We start from the raw sequence: 14,152 nt of genomic DNA, 5'->3' as shown, positions 1-14,152 counted from the left end.
AGCTTGAACCTGTGAGCGACGATGATGAAACACGTTGTGTTGTGTAATGTTGTAAAATCGGAGTCTTCCCAGCTTGTGTGTGTGGCTGAGCTCACACCGACGCCTTTGTCGTCATCAGTGTGCACGTACGTGTGCGTTTGGATGCTGAAAATGAATAATGTATGACATACAGCTGTGTTTGCTCAATTGGCAACACCCACATAATCAAGCCGGGACTCAAAGACAGACCGACACGAGGGAAGATTAATGTGGAGCAAATATATGCAGCAAAATTACTCCAATTATTTTTCATGAGTATCTGAGGAAATTAGTCAAGGAAAGAAAAAGTGTACACCTGTCCTTCCTCAACATGTTAGCAGAGGAGAATTTGGTGTACGAGCGTCAGAATCTGTCATAAATGTGCACGACGTGGCGTTGCCGTTCACCCTGACCCCGGCTGCTGTGCACGTTCTGGAACACAATGTTCAAATCCCTCAGTGTGCAGAGGTCAAGTTGAGGATTACTGGAGGTTTAAATGCTTGCTCACTTTGTTGTTCATTTCTACAGTAGTAGTTTACAATGAGATAAATTATAGTTCTTCAAACCACGTCAGGTAATGATTCTGAAAGTTACACACGCTGGTGTTCAGTGTCATTTGAAAATGAGATGGATTTAGTACATATTTAAATGAGGTTAGAACCACCTCCAAAGTAAAACGAAAGTAGTTTAAAGTTGTCTTAATAGTAAATCCATCTATTTTTCACCACTTATTCAGGTCCTTGTACACAACTTAAAGCTACAGTGTGTAGGATTTAGTGTCATCTAGTGGTGAGTGCTGGGTTTTAAATAGATTTGCAGATTTTAAATCAGTTCTCATTTTAATTCCCACAGATCGATTCGTACATCCAAAGATAGATTATATATATATATATATATATATATGCACTTCTCACCAATATTATTATTAAAGCAGTCTATTTCACTTGTCTTTTCAACTATCCTGTCATAATGGCCATAACAGATGCTCACCCCACTGGGTCTGGTCTGCTTGAGGTTTCATCCTATAATCAAAAACCACTGAGGGATATTTTATTTACCACAGACACCAATGTGTTTGTTCATAGGGTGGGTAATATCCAGGTCTTAGACATGAATGAGATGACATGTTATGATTTTGCACTGCAGGAAAACATTGCTATTAAGTGACCTGGTTGTTACAATAAAAGTGTATATCATCTGCAAATAGCAGAAAATCAGAAAGAAAATTGCAATATGACATAACCCAGATACAGGCCAACATCCACTGAAAATTTGATCGACTTTCTACGTTTTTCTTTCTAATTACTGCAATACCTGCATGTTATTGCAGTAATTATGCATATGTAAGCACACATCCAGTGCAGCAAACTTATACACTCACACACATACAAAACCAACAAAACTTCTGTTTTCAGTTAATTGATGTAAAGGAATACAAGCACGTACTAAAACACATGCAAACACTTGCACCAGTAAATATAATTAGTAAGCAATTAAAGTCATCATCTCACAAGTGGAAATAAATGACAGGACGCCTGCATAGACTGCAAAAAGAGACACGATCACACATAAAGGATGTAAAAGGAAACAGAGACATTCACTGCACTTAGACACCGTGATGAATAAATAATATGATGGATATATGTGCTTCTCGCATGCTAATATAATGTAAAATAAAGCCACATACGTGACCGTCTACACAGTAAAATGTCTGTCATCTACAAAAGCACATTGTTAAATTCTATGCTGCATCGGTTTAAAATGAAAAGATAAATTTCTGTCTGACTACTTCAGCTTTATATAATAATCACAGGTTACGTGCAGAGGCCGTGTGAAGCGCGGTGTGACAAACCGGACAGAATTACTTTGACTGTGCTCGTGACTCAGTGCATATTTAAAAATATGTTTCTCTGGAGCGTAGATTGTCCTCGAGGCAATGTTGTCTGCCTGCAGTCAGTCACACGTACGTCAGACTGGTTCCTGTCGCTATATACAGCCCACATGCGGGTAGAGTCTTAATAACCTGTCACATGGACCGTCACGTTAGTTACCTCCTCCAAGGAAGTTCTGCTGTTGATGTTGTTTGTCTGTCTGATTGTCAGCAGGATATCTCACAAGCACATGAACAGAATTCAGTCGCATTTTGTGCAGAGGTTGACCTTGGGTCAAGGATGAGTTGATTACATTTTGGTGCAGATTTGGGTCTTTGAGTTCTGACACATCGTCTTTGTTACTGTGCACTCAGACAGCATGAACCTCTGCAGAGGACCAACAATCCTCCATTTACGTCTGTGTCATCATTCTACTTTTATCTCTTTTGTTTTCATTGTGAGAAGGCTATTCATTCGATATATTTTTTTCAAAGATACTGATCCTGACTGGTGATCTTTGATCCTGGGCCCAGTTTCATAAAGTCTCAGTCTAATGTTGTTTAGTTGACTAATCTTTTGATGTTAGTCGTTGCGCAAAGTGCTTATAGTCGATGAAAGTTTGCCATTACTTGACTAAAGTTTTAAGCCTGATACAGAGGAGGCTTATCTTATTTTAGTCGATAAAACTTCAGTGTCTTACCTAAAAAAAAATGTCAGGTATCATGTGCCACCACTTGATGGAACAGGAAGGAAGGAGAGCCTCACCACGGGAGCGGGTGTTCCGGTGTCACAGACCGAACGGTCCCCGCTAAAAATCGGTCCGCCCTGCCTTCACTGCGCATGTGTCATCAGCCGCAGTTCACCGATTATCACCTCGTTTCTGCTTCAAATTGCACTCCAGTCATCATCTATCTCATCAACAGATATCTGAAGCTTTTGTACAACAATCATTTAGAATCTTTGATCCAGATTACTGACTTGTGATTATAATCATAATCTTTCTTCCTTATCACTCATCATTAATTTGATTTTTTTGATCCTGTCCTTTGATCCTGATTGCTTACTTTTGATTCTCAATGCTGACTTGTGATTCTGACCCGAATCTTTGTTCCTGGTCACTCCTCTTTGATCCTGACGTGTTAATGAAGGGTCCTGTATCACAAGAGAGAGACTTGGGAATCAAACCCAAGTCTGTATATTGATAGCACAGCTCCTTATACATCTGAGCTACCTACTCCACTCTGACAGTGAGAATGGAATTTTATTTGATTCCCTCATTAGTAAAGTTGGCCATCCCTGCTTTATATGCATGATATGTTTAATGCAGATTAACTACACAGTGCAGCAAGTCTTCAGTCAGTTATGTTATCAGATCCAATGGTGTAGCAAGAATCCCCAACCAAAAAATACTAGTTTCTCCAACTGCTAAGTGTAGAATATTTCAGGATGAATTCATATCAATATCCACAGCCCGAGCTACGACTGTAATCAGGTCTGTCTGTACTGCGCGTTTGTCACTATGAACTATTCCTTTACAAATATGTTTACGGTTTAACATTTGAGACTCGATGCAAATGATTAGATTTTTTAGGACCAGGTCTGAGTTTACATTCTAGAATGTTCCCTGTGTTGGAAAGAGGTTGGAAGCAGTGTAGGGCTCGGACAGCAAAAATGTAGATGAGTGGGTCAGTGAGTTTGTCCATCCCAGTCAGCTTGTGTAGACAATAACTCACAAACTATAAATGCTGTCATGTTGCAACTCACCAAATTAAAAGAACTTATACCGAGAACAAAATCTGTTGCGTCTGATGACCTTGTTATACATAATGTATAAATGACGAGGTGATAGCACAGGTGGGCATGAAGACAGTAAGGACTACGGCAATCTGAGATTTGCCCCGAATGACCTTGACTTTCAACCAAATGGTTGACCTCTGGCTGAGCTTGCTTGGGCAGTTCTGGAATTCATCTGCACATGTGCCACATTTTGGTCCAAACTGAGGTGAAAATGTTATTCCTTGACCTTGGTCTTTACAAAAATTAATTCAACCTTCACTGACATGCCAAGTTTGGTTGAAATAAGCAAAAGGACCTGGGAGGCTTAGGCTGACATGCAGACATGACCTTGGGGACAATGATTGATCTTTGGTAAATCGGGCCTTTCTGGCCAAATCCAGAACCTGCCTAGAATTGTATGCCATGTTTGGTGCAAATCGGAATGAAAAAAGTCTGTTTTGATCTTTAATTACCTTGACCTCAACGATTGATGTTTGGTAAATTTGGTTGTGTGTTGGACATTGAATTGAAAAATCTAAATTCTGACCTGTGATTCCAATGACTTAAGGCAATGAGACAAAAAAAATAAATAAATAAAAACAAATTAAAAACATACACATTAATAAAAATATACATCCATAATGTTTACAAGTACAACCCCAATTCCAGTGAAGTTGGGACGTTGTGTAAATGTAAATAAAAACAGAATTCAATGATTTGCAAATCCTCTTCAACCTATATTCAATTGAATACACCACAAAGACAAGATATTTAATGTTCAAAACATTGTTTTGTGCAAATATTTGCTCATTTTGAAATGGATGCCTGCAACGTGTTACAAAAAAGCTGGGACAGTGGTATGTTTACCACTGTGTTACATCACCTTTCCTTCTAACAACACTCAATAAGCATTTGGGAACTGAGGACACTAATTGTTGAAGCTTTGTAGGTGGAATTCTTTCCCATTCTTGCTTGATGTACGACTTCAGTTGTTCAACAGTCTGGGGTCTCTGTTGTCATATATTACACTTCATAATGCGCCACACATTTTCAATGGGCGACAGGTCTGGATTGCAGGCAGACCAGTCGAAGCTGTTGTAACGTGCAGAATGTGGCTTGGCATTGTCTTGCTGAAATAAGCAGGGACGTCCCTGAAAAAGACGTTGCTTGGATGGCAGCATGTGTTACTCCAAAACCTGGATGTACCTTTCAGCATTGATGGTGCCATCACAGATGTGTAAGTTGCCCATGCCATGGGTACTAACACACTCCCATACCATCACAGATGCTGGCTTTTGAACTTTGCGCTGATAACAATCTGGATGGTATTTTTTCTCTTTTGTCCAGAGGACACGACGTCCATGATTTCCAAAAACAATCTGAAATGTGGACTCATCAGACCACAGCACACTTTTCCACTTTGTGTCTGTCCATTTCAAATGAGCTTGGGCCCAGAGAAGGTGACAGCGCTTCTGGATGTTGTTGATGTTTGGCTTTCGCTTTGCATGGTAGAGTTTTAACTTGCACTTGTAGATGTAGTGATGAACTGTGTTAACTGACAATGGTTTTCTGAAGTGTTCCTGAGCCCACGCGGTAAGATCCTTTACACAATGATGTCGGTTTTTAATGCAGTGCTGCCAGAGGGATCGAAGGTCACGGACATTCAGTGTTGGTTTTCGGCCTTGCTGCTTACTTGTAGAAAATACTTCAGATTCTCTGAATTTTCTGATTGTATACTCAACAAAAATATAAACGCAACACTTTTGGTTTTGCTCCCATTTTGTATGAGATGAACTCAAAGATCTAAAACTTTTTCCACATATACAATATCACCATTTCCCTCAAATATTGTTCACAAACCAGTCTAAATCTGTGATAGTGAGCACTTCTCCTTTGCTGAGATAATCCATCCCACCTCACAGGTGTGCCATATCAAGATGCTGATTAATCAATCAATCAATCAATCAATTTTATTTATATAGCGCCAAATCACAACAAACAGTTGCCCCAAGGCGCTTTATATTGTAAGGCAAGGCCATACAATATAAAGCAGTTTTGTTTTATTGGGGGGGGATACCAGTCAGTATCTGGTGTGACCACCATTTGCCTCATGCAGTGCAACACATCTCCTTCGCCTAGAGTTGATCAGGTTGTCAATTGTGGCCTGTGGAATGTTGGTCCACTCCTCTTCAATGGCTGTGTGAAGTTGCGACGACGAACTGGAGTCAGGTCGAGACCCCGATGAGGACGACGAGCATGCAGATGAGCTTCCCTGAGACGGTTTCTGACAGTTTGTGCAGAAATTCTTTGGTTATGCAAACGGATTGTTCCAGCAGCTGTCCGAGTGGCTGGTCTCAGACGATCTTGGAGGTGAACATGCTGGATGTGGAGGTCCTGGGCTGGTGTGGTTACACGTGGTCTGCGGTTGTGAGGCTGGTTGGATGTACTGCCAAATTCTCTGAAACGCCTTTGGAGACGGCTTATGGTAGAGAAATGAACATTCAATACACGAGCAACAGCTCTGGTTGACATTCCTGCTGTCAGCATGCCAATTGCACACTCCCTCAAATCTTGCGACATCTGTGGCATTTTGCTGTGTGATAAAACTGCACTTTTCAGAGTGGCCTTTTATTGTGGGCAGTCTAAGGCACACCTGTGCACTAATCATGGTGTCTAATCAGTATCTTGGTATGGCACACCTGTGAGGTGGGATGGATTATCTCAGCAAAGGAGAAATGCTCACTATCACAGATTTAGACTGGTTTGTGAACAATATTTGAGGGAAATGGTGATATTGTGTATGTGGAAAAAGTTTTAGATCTTTGAGTTCATCTCATACAAAATGGGAGCAAAACCAAAAGTGTTGCGTTTATATTTTTGTTGAGTGTATATATATATATATATATATATATATATATATATATATATATATATATATATATATATATTTTTTTTTTACAAAAAGTTTTTTTTGGGCCATTTTTTTTCCTGACCTTGCCTTTGACCAATCTATTCCAAAATGTAATCACCTCGAGATATCTATCAAAGTAATATTCTTACCATGTTTGAAGGAAATCTGTCCAGGTGTTTTTGAGTTATCTTCTCCACAAACACACATGCCAGTGAAAACAATACTGCTTTCACTACTTTGCCAACACACACTGTAAAAAAGGTGCCATTGCCACACCAACATACAAAAAATGTATTGCATCGAATGTTTTATCTGGTCTTGGTGAACAGAATTTCATATTTCATAAGTGTCTTACAAACTGAGCTTCACAATTTAAAAACAAAATTGAGTGAGGAGGAGGGTGTGTAATCTTTTGTTTTTGTATTGTGAACAAATATACGTGATCACTGTTGTCTCCAAAAGCAAAGCACTGCCCCCTTTCAACCATCTGCTCATTAGTTCAGAGGAACAAAAAGCAAAGTCACACAGTGTCCTTCTGATAATGAAACTTTTATCATTCTGTCTGTTCTGTTTGTTTTTTCCTCCTTTGTTTACCTTTCGGGATAATTTCCCACCCCAGCCTGTGTCCCTGAATGTCTCACTCCTCTTAATGACAGACCTCACTCAGTACAGCCATGTGAACAAATTTCAAAAGCTTTTTCTGCAGCTCTCTCTTTTTGCTCCCCTCCATGCAACAAAACAGCTTTTCTTAATTTATTTATGATCTTTTCATTTGTTTTTAGACACGTTTTACACAACTGTGCTCATTGTGTCATCTGTGCACGTCCACATGCATGCATGCACACGCCAGAATCAAACTTCCCGGCTCTAAACGTTTGAGGTCAATCATGCCCGTACTCAGATCTGTGTGTGAACGTGTGTGAAAATGCGTAAATTGCCTTTTTCGCGTTGCTCCGTGTGATCCTGATGCCGGAGAAATGCGCAGTGAACGAAATCCAATAAATCTTTCATGTACTTTTGGGATGTGGTCTGAAAATAACATGAATGATGAAATAAGTGAACAAACCTCTCCTCTTTCCAAACAGGCTCTCTCGCCGCTGTCCCACGTAACCCCGATGACTCCAGCCGTGCGGTCGGCGCGTTAAGCATAATGAAATATTAAGGTGATAAATTAAGAAGGCCTGAACGCCCATCCTCTGCTTAAAATGCAGCTATAAGGACTGCATGACTGTTCTGAAGTGCATAAAAGATAAATTCTACAGTTTCCATGGAGACCTATTGTAATTCCTGTTATATTCACTGTAATTGCATCTTTGACACTTTGTTTTTCTCTCAGTAAATGTACTCGTGGATGGGTTTCTGCTTATTTCTCACCAGGGGCCAAAGGTTGGTGCAAACGTGCTGATGGGGCCGAACTCTATTCTAACTGGCTGCTGCCTGCCTGCCTGCCTGCGTGTGCAAACCGTGCCATCATTTGCACTAAGAAATCTGTGGGGAACCAGGCTAAATTTAAATATGTAGTCCAGGTGTATCTCATTTGGCCTACCTAGATCTCCATTAATGCAGCAGTGTTCAGATTTATTCATTTTCTTTGTACAAGATGAACCAATATCCCACACAGCATACGCGGAGCTACGAGGCGGATTTCCAGCTTAAAATCCTCCTGAAATGTTACACACATAGTAGTGAAGATGGCAGATGTGCAGGTTTTTACTTTTTTAATACAAACAAAGAACTACTTACAGAAATGATTCAGTGTTTTGAAATGCTCAGAATTGTGAACACTTGCTTGTTTCAAATATCAACTGCTTCAAAGTGCTGTAAACTGTATATTCACCTGAAAGTGATTCATCTGCACTCACTGTTTCAATGTAAATTCACGGTTTCAAAATGCTCAGAATAGTGAACACACTTCTGAAAAGAATTGTTTCAAATAGTATCAACTGCTTCAAAGTGCTACAAACTGTATATTCACCAGAAAGTGATTCATGTACACTCATTGTTTCAGTGTAAATTCACTGTTTCAAAATGCTGAGAACAGTGAACACTTACATCACAGAAGGATTGTTTCAAATAGTATCTACTGCTTCAAAGTCTTCAGGACTGTACATCAATTGATTCATGTACACTCACTGTTTCATTGTAAATTCAGTGTTTTAAAATGGTCAGAATAGTGAACACTTGCTTTAGAAAACTTAGAAAACTTCAAAGCACTGCAAACTGTACATTCATCAGAAAGTGATTCATGTACACTCACTGTTTCAGTGTAAATTCTTTTGCTTCACAAAAGGATTGTTTCAAATAGTAACTACTGCTTCAAAGTGCTCAGAATTGTACATAAATCAAAAAGTTGACTCAATGTTTGATAACACTTAAAACACTAGCTGATACATTGTTTCAAAAACTATTCCATTTCAAAATGCTGAAAACTGTAAATTACATAATTTCTTAAGAAAATATTTCACTCTTTCAAAATGTTCTCAGCTGTAGACACTTGCTTCAAAAAATGGACTGTTCGACAAATGATTCACGGTTTCATAGTGTTCAAATCGTAAATTAACCAAAAAGTGACTCACTGTTTCAAAAGACTTAAAACACTTGAATACGTAATTAGTTTAAAAAAAAAAAACTAAATTAATCAACTGCTTTCACTGCCCAGAAGTACTTGAAATGGTAAATGAAAAACAATTTGCGTAGGAAAAATGATTCACTGTTTCAAAATGCCTAGAACAGTCAATGAAACAGATCCTTTGAAATTGATTATGTTCTAAATCTCTAGATGGCACAACCAATTGTAATATGAAATGATTCACTGCTTCAGAATGTTCAAAATACAAAATAAATAATTTGCTTCAGATCATTTATTTACTGTTAAAACATTCAAAATTGTAAACAAAACAATGGCTTAAGAAAATGATCAATATGCTCAGAACTGTAAATGAAACAGATGCTTCATTTGAGTTTAAGAGTTTCAAAAATGTTGAAAACAATAAATGAACCACTGTTCTAATTCATTTGAACACATCATTAAAACAACTGAATGAATGACTGTCATAAAACACTTAAATCAGTAAATAAAACAAATATTTATGAAAATGATCTTTTTCAAGACATAAAAATAAATAGAAAGTTACTTCAGAAAAATTATTGTTTTAAAATGCTGAAAACACAGAATGAACCAACTGATTCATAAATTGATTAATCACATGCTCGAAATGCTGAATTAACCCATTGTTTCAAATCACAATTCACAGCCTGAAAACACTCAAAATATTTAATCAAACAGTTCCTTAAGAAAAATGATTCAAAGTTTTAAAATGCTGAGGAAGCAGTTGCTACCTTTGAATACTACCAGGGTACTGCATTGTAGGCAAAACGCAGAATTTCACAATCCGAAGGAGAAATTCAAAGATGGTGAACATGCACAAAAATGGTAGCGATGTCCAAGAGGCTGTGGCATTGTACAAGTATACATCTTGAGCCTTATATAAAGTCTGTTGTTGCAAAATACAAATTTTCACTGCATAGTTAGATATGTGTATATGCAATATCTTTTAACATCTGGGTCAAGTAAGATGGCGCCTGCATAGTACTTCCAAATTCTGCCTCTAGTAGTTGGTTCCTTACTACAGTAATAGTTGAGAAGTGATGTTAGTACATACAGTACTAAGTATTCAGATGCAGTGAGCTACTTCAGAAAATGACGCTTTGTTTCAAAATGTTTTGAAAGCTACAATAGCATCATTAATTGACAATGGGAGACCTCCCGCACCCCAGAAATAAATCCTACCTACGCCCGTGGAGTGTGTGCTCTCCTTCTTATTTTTCTGTGTGTATAGCTGCTAAAACCTTTGTTTTCTCTGTAAACACGGGAAAAGCTGTCCATCTCCATCATCTGTTAATACCATGACACGGTTTTACACACAAGAGGGTCGAACAGGTTTTTTAATTTTTTGGCCCCATTGGACAATTTAGTAAAGGGTAATTCAGATGTGATGTTATGGTTTATTAATGAGTGTTATTCTGTAAACACTTTGCTCGGTGCCTCAGGCTCCTTCCAATGGTTGCTTACATTTTTTTTTTTAATCTCGGCTGAAATCCAGGAGCAGAACACAGGGAGAAGATTCAGTTCTCCTGCTTCCATTGAAACAGTGTTCATGTTGCATTCAGGCAGCGTTTAGAACTTGCAATTCCCAGTTGATGAAGCAAATACGAGGGCTGTCCGTAAAGTATAGGTCCTTTTTATTTTTTCAAAAACTATATGGATTTCATTCATATGTTTTTACGTCAGACATGCTTGAACCCTTGTGCGCATGCGTGAGTTTTTCCACGCCTGTCGGTGACGTCATTCGCCTGTGAGCACTCCTTGTGGGAGGAGTCGTCCAGCCCCTCGTCGGAATTCCTTTGAGAAGTTGCTGAGAGACTGGCTCTTCGTTTGATCAAAATTTTTTCTAAACCTGTGAGACACATCGAAGTGGACATGGTTCGAAAAATTAAGCTGGTTTTCAGTGAAAATTTTAACAGCTGATGAGAGATTTTGAGGTGATTCTGTCGCTTAAAGGACTTTTCACGGTGCGAGACGTCGCGCAGCGCTCTCAGGCAGCGTCATCAGCCTGTTTCAAGCTTAAAACCTCCACATTTCAGGCTCTATTGATCCAGGACGTCGTGAGAGAACAGAGACGTTTCAGAAGAAGTCGGTTTCAGCATTTTATCTGGATATTCCACTGTTAAAGGAGATTTTTTTTAACGAAAGACGTGCGGACGGGTCCGCGCGTCGGGACGCAGCCGACGCGGCGCGGCGGCACAGGAAAAACACCTCCGTGTTGATAACCATTTGTTAAAATCCAGTTGGCTTTTGATGGCTTTCAGTGGAGTGAGTATATGAGAAATTGTTTATCAGCTGGAGATGTTCCAACTTGTCCTTAAGGCTTCCAACAGAGGTGTTTTTCCTGTGGCGGAGCGTCGCAGCGGCTGCGAGCCGACGCTGCAATCCGCCCGCACGTCTTTCATTAAAAAAATCTCCTTTAACAGTGGAATATCCGGATAAAATGCTGAAACCGACTTCTTCTGAAACTTCTCTGTTCTCTCACGCCGTCCTGGATCAACAGAGCCTGAAATGTGGAGGTTTTAAGCTTGAAACAGGCTGATGACGCTGCCTGAGAGCGCTGCACGACGTCTCGCACTGTGGGAAGTCCTTAAAGCGACAGAATCACCTCAAAATCTCTCATCAGCTGTTAAAATTTTCACTGAAAACCAGCTTAATTTTTCGAACCATGTCCACTTCGATGTGTCTCACAGGTTTAGAAAAAATTTTGATCAAACAAAGCGCCAGTCTCTCAGCAACTTCTCAGACAAAGGAATTCCGACGAGGGGCTGGACGACTCCTCCCACAAGGAGTGCTCACAGGCGAATGACGTCACCGACAGGCGTGGAAAAACTCACGCATGCGCACGAGGGTTCAAGCATGTCTGACGTAAAAACATATGAATGAAATCCATATAGTTTTTGAAAAAAATAAAAAGGACCTATACTTTACGGACAGACCTCGTACAAGATGGGCCCTTTGCAATTACTTTTTGCAGAGGTGGGACGAAGTCACCATCAAGTCACTCTCAAGTCATGAATCATCAAGTCCCAAGTCATAATGATGACCAATTGTTTGCAAGTTGACTTGAGACTTGACTTGGGACTTGCAGATTGATGACTTGACAGTGACTTTGTCCCACCTCTGACTTTTTGTATGCACATGTAAAGACTTGCTCATTTATTTATTTATTTTACAAAGAAGAACTTTCAGCACTCAATAAAGATATATATTATATTTCCAGATTCTATATTTCTTTCCTCGCCAAAAAAGTGACAACTCTCAGTTTGAGCTCATCGCTGCACAACTCAAAGGAGTGCTTGGATTGGCTTCATGGGATCTGAATAAATGAGAATTGAAATTTGCAAGTTGCAGTCTGTGTAGCAAAGGGGAAAAAAGTGAATTCTTACTGTAAGATTTCTAAAAATAGTTTGTCATTTGTAGCTCCCAAAACAGAGAGACAGAGAGCCTCATTATGTTAACTGTCAAACTGTGTGGCAGTGGGCTGAGAAGAAAACATGATAAATGATAAATTGGTAAATTAATGCCATGATGCTGTGCAAAATAACATTTAAAAAGTGACATTTGTCATCAGCATGAATTGATAAATATTTGTTGATCCCATGTGTAATCACTCTATCATTATGTAGCTTATCATTGCATTTTCATTTTCAATTTATTTTCATTTATATAGCACCAAATCACAACAGAGTTGCCTCAAAGCACTTCACACAGGTAAGGTCTAACTTTACCAACCCCCAGAGCAACAGTGGTAAGGAAAAACTCCCTCTGAGGAAGAAACCTCAAGCAGACCAGATTCAAAGGGGTGACCCTCTGTTTGGGCCATGCTACAAAACATAAATTACAGAACAATTCACAGAACAATTCACGGACGAATATACAAGAAATGCTATTGCCGCACAAGACAGGAGGATCGCCAACATGAACACAACTCCCATCTCTGGATGGAGCTGTACCTTAAACAGAGAGAAAAAACAGAATCAGGCATCAGAAAGACAAGAAATACTTTATAATTTGTCAGCATTAAACAACAAGAAAAACAGAAATACTAAGGTGATCGCTGGCCACTAGCCCTAAACTTCACTAAAAGACCCAGAATTTAGGTAAAGTTGAGGCCGCGGCATGCTCCAATTACTAATAAATGAATTAAAAGAGTAAAAAGCGTAAAACAAAACTGTACCAGTATGCTAGCCATATGAAAAGGAAAATAAGTGCATCTTAAGTCTGGACTTGAAAGTCTCCACAGAATCTGACTGTTTTATTGATGCAGGGAGATTATTCCACAGAACAGGGGCACGATAAGAGAAAGCTCTGTGACCCGCAGACTTCTTATTCAACTTAGGGACACAAAGTAGTCCTGCACCCTGAGAATGTAAAGCCCGGGCCGGTACGTAAGGTTTAATTAGGTCAGCTAGGTAGGAGGGTGCCAGTCCATGAATAATTTTATAGGTTAGTAGCAGAACCTTAAAATCTGATCTCACTGGGACAGGAAGCCAGTGAAGGGATGCCAAAATGGGTGTAATGTGGTCGAACTTTCTACTTCGTATCAAAAGTGTGGCTGCAGCATTTTGAACCAACTGGAGACCCCTAATGCTAGACTGCGGTAAACCAGAAAATGGAACATTGCAGTAGTCCAATCTAGAAGAGATAAATGCATGGATCAGGGTCTCAGCATCAGCCATAGACAGGATGGGACGAATCTTCGCTATATTTCGCAGGTGGAAGAAAGCAGTCCTAGTAATATTTCTAATGTGGAAGCCAAAGAACAACGAAGGATCAAAAATTACCCCAAGGTTCCTCACTTTGTCAGTGTGATGTATGACACACGAGCCGAGGCTGAGTGTTAACTAGTCAAATTGATGCTGATGTCTCACTGGACCAAGAACCATCATTTCAGTCTTATCAGAGTTTAAAAGTAGGAAGTTTCTAGACATCCATCTTCTCACTGCTGCAAGGCAATCTTCTAAGGAT

The sequence above is a fragment of the Thalassophryne amazonica genome, chromosome 14 (genome assembly GCF_902500255.1).
Source record: "Thalassophryne amazonica chromosome 14, fThaAma1.1, whole genome shotgun sequence".
Lineage (NCBI taxonomy): Eukaryota > Metazoa > Chordata > Actinopteri > Batrachoidiformes > Batrachoididae > Thalassophryne > Thalassophryne amazonica.
The sequence above is the reverse complement of the archived record's forward strand: the minus strand, read 5'-3'. Positions refer to the sequence as shown.